Raw genomic sequence first — 4,024 nt, 5'->3', positions numbered from 1 at the left:
GTGTCAGGTAGTGTGGAGGTGATATGGTCCTTGACTAGTCTCTCAAAGCACTTCATGATGACGGAAGTGAGTGCTACGGGGCGGTAGTCATTTAGCTCAGTTACCTAAGCTTTCTTGGGAACAGGAACAATGGTGGCCCTCTTGAAGCATGTGGGAACAGTAGACTGGTATAGGGATTGATTGAATATGTCCGTAAACACACCAGCCAGCTGGTCTGCGCTTGCTCTGGGGGCGCGGCTGGGGATGCCGTCTGGGCCTGCAGCCTTGCGAGGGTTAACACTTTTAAATGTTTTACTCACCTCGGCTGCAGTGAAGGAGAGTCCGCATGTTTTCGTTGCAGGCCGTGTCAGTGGCACTGTATTGTCCTCAAAGCGGGCAAAAAAGTTATTTAGTCTGCCTGGGAGCAAGACATCCTGGTCCGTGACTGGGCTGGTTTTCTTTTTGTAGTCCGTGATTGACTGTAGACCCTGCCACATACCTCTTGTGTCTGAGCCGTTGAATTGAGATTCTACTTTGTCTCTATACTGACGCTTAGCTTGTTTGATAGCCTTGCGGAGGGAATAGCTGCACTGTTTGTATTCGGTCATGTTACCAGTCACCTTGCCCTGATTAAAAGCAGTGGTTCGCGCTTTCAGTTTCACGCGAGTGCTGCCATCAATCCACGGTTTCTGGTTTGGGAATGTTTTAATCGTTGCTATGGGAACGACATCTTCAACGCACGTTCTAATGAACTCGCACACCGAATCAGCGTATTCGTCAATGTTGTTGTCTGACGCAATACGAAACATATCCCAGTCCACGTGATGGAAGCAGTCTTGGAGTGTGGAATCAGCTTGGTCGGACCAGCGTTGGACAGACCTCAGCATGGGAGCTTCTTGTTTTAGTTTCTGTCTGTAGGCAGGGATCAGCAAAATGGAGTCGTGGTCAGCTTTTCCGAAAGGAGGGCGGGGCAGGGCCTTATATGCGTCGCGGAAGTTAGAATAACGATGATCCAAGGTTTTGCCAGCCCTGATTGCACAATCGATATGCTGATACAATTTAGGGAGTCTTGTTTTCAGATGAGCCTTGTTAAAATCCCCAGCTACAATGAATGCAGCCTCAGGAGGTATGGACTCCAGTTTGCAAAGATTCAAATAAAGTTCGTTCAGAGCCATCGATGTGTCTGCTTGGGGGGGAATATATACGGCTGTGATTATAATCGAAAAGAATTATCTTGGTAGATAATGCGGTCGACATTTGATTGTAAGGAATTCTAAATCAGGTGAACAGAAGGATTTGAGTTCCTGTATGTTTCTGTGATCACACCACGTCTCGTTAGCCATAAGGCATACGCCCCCGCCCCTCTTCTTACCAGAAAGATGTTTGTTTCTGTCGGTGCGATGCGTGGAGAAACCCGCTGGCTGCACCGACTCCGATAGTGTCTCTCCAGTGAGCCATGTTTCCGTGAAGCAAAGAACGTTACAGTCTCTGATGTCCCTCTGGAATGCTACCCTTGCTCGGATTTCATCAACCTTGTTGTCAAGAGACTGGACATTGGCGAGAAGAATGCTAGGGAGTGGTGCACGATGTGCCCGTCTGACCAGAAGACCGCCTCTTTTCCCTCTTTTACGGAGTCGTTTTTTGGGTCGCCGGCTGGGATCCATTCCTTTGTCCTGGGTGAAAGGCAGAACACAGGATCCGCTTCGCGAAAGTCATATTCTTGGTCGTACTGATGGTGAGTTGACGCTGATCTTATATTCAGTAGTTCTTCTCGACTGTATGTAATGAAACCTAAGATGACCTGGGGTACTAATGTAAGAAATAACACTGCATAGTTTCCTAGGAACGCGAAGCGAGGCGGCCATCTCTGTCGGCGCCGGAATCACGGAGCTGGGGCTGTGTGACTGTGGCTAGCTGTTCTCCCATGTTGACAGATTTATTATGGTATGTTTGCCTCTGTTTACCCAGACAAACATTCACTCTGACTGGAACAGAAGTAAACACATTTCCTTGTGAGTGAGTAGCTGGCAGCTAAGGCTGAAATGGAGCTTGATGACATCATCAGATATCGGCTACCCATTGACTCTGAAAAACTCAGATTTTCCATGTGTTCACAAACACACACACACACACACACACTTTTTGCCCTGGGCACATAGAACTAGGGACTCAGGTCCAGCAGTACAGGGTCCATTAAGAACAGCATGTTCTTTTGGGGATAATGTTGTTGGGAGCAGCAGGTCTACTATGAGACAGGTCCAGAACCAAAGGAGCACAAAGGAAGTCTGTGTTGACCCAGATATGTCCTCCAGGCAGAGAGGCGGACAGGGAGGACAGGGAAATGACAAAGGGCACGGTGATCCGATTAAACCTGGCCTCAACGCACCGCTCACTGGTAAAGGCCAGTTCTGTCTAGAGTGTCTCGCTCTGTACATTGACTCCCTGTGACCGAATGTGTCTCTCTCCTGCTAAGCAGCAGACAGAAAGAGTGGCACGAGAGAGAAAGGTAGAATGGGAGAGATAGAGTGGGAGAGAGAGGAGAAGGAGAGAAAGTCAAGCGTAAGAAAGAAAGAGGGACATGGTCCAGTCAGCTGAAGAGTGGGGTATACAGTAGAGAGAAATGAATAATGGAGGGAATGGGATGGCTGGTGACAGGCCATCCAGAGTGAAGATGAATGGAGAAGCATATTAAATGAGGGATGAAAGAGAGCGAGATAGATAGATTAATGAGTGGTCGTTGGGCTGTCAGGGGCATGAGATATGGGAGATTCTGGGGGTGACTGGTTGTACGGTCCCATAGACCCTGAGGCTTGGCCTGGTTGCACACAGATGGCACCCTATTACCTATATAGTGCACTGCTTTAGACCAAGGCCCAAAGGGAATAGGAATATGGGTGATAATTGGGACACAGGCATACAGTATACAGTACCTGTTGACAGGCATAGAGAGAGACAACTCCCTACAGGAAGCCATGTCTGACAGTGACACATACGGTACAACAGAACTGGGTTCAAATACTATTAGGGTTTGCTCTAACATTCCTGGAGAGCCAAATGGGCAGGGTTTGCTGGTTTTGGTACTATTCTATTGATACATTATCCAGGCAAGCATAATCAAGCACAGATAAAGTATTTAAAATGATTTCAAATAGTACTTGAATCCAGGTCTGCAGTACAAAGGTTTTGACCTGACATGTCGAACTACATACATGGCATATTCATTAGTGTAGTTTATTTGCATTATACAAGCCATGACATGTCCCAGACATGCATATTAATACATCTAACTCATTCTTCAATCATACCAACCTTTTAATATTGTTCTTGGAAAAGTGCTTTAGCTATTTACAATAAACTCCATGGGCTGTGCAAGCAAAAGTCAAATAAGAAAGTCAAAATGATGAGTGTAGGCCTTAGTGCACATGGCTCAGTGTGTGTGTCTGGGCCTATGCTGTGTTCCTGACAGAGTTCAATGCTATGTTTGTATGTGTGTGTGTGTGTGTGTGTGTGTGTGTGTGTGTGTGTGTCTGGGCCTATGCTGTGTTCCTGACAGAGTTCAATGCTATGTTTGTATGTGCTTTGTATATCAGTGTGTGTGCGTGTGTCTGGGCCTATGCTGTGTTCCTAACAGAGTTCAATGCTATGTTTGTCTGTGCTTGTGTATATCAGTGTGTGTGTGTGTCTGGGCCTATGCTGTGTTCCTAACAGAGTTCAATGTTGTTTGTTTGTGTTCAATGCTATGTTTGTATGTGCTTGTGTATATCAGTGTGTGTGTGTGTCTGGGCCTATGCTGTGTTCCTGAGAGAGTTCAATGCTATGTTTGTATGTGCTTGTGTATATCAGTGTGTGTGTGTGTGTGTGTCTGGGCCTATGCTGTGTTCCTAACAGAGTTCAATGTTATGTTTGTCTGTGCTTGTGTATATCAGTGTGTGTGTGTGGGCCTATGCTGTGTTCCTAACAGAGTTCAATGCTATGTTTGTCTGTGCTTGTGTATATCAGTGTGTGTGTGTGTCTGGGCCTATGCTTTGTTCCTGACAGAGTTCAA

The sequence above is a fragment of the Oncorhynchus masou genome, unplaced genomic scaffold, assembly GCF_036934945.1.
Source record: "Oncorhynchus masou masou isolate Uvic2021 unplaced genomic scaffold, UVic_Omas_1.1 unplaced_scaffold_1374, whole genome shotgun sequence".
Taxonomy (NCBI): domain Eukaryota; kingdom Metazoa; phylum Chordata; class Actinopteri; order Salmoniformes; family Salmonidae; genus Oncorhynchus; species Oncorhynchus masou.
Note: the sequence above shows the minus strand (reverse complement) of the source record.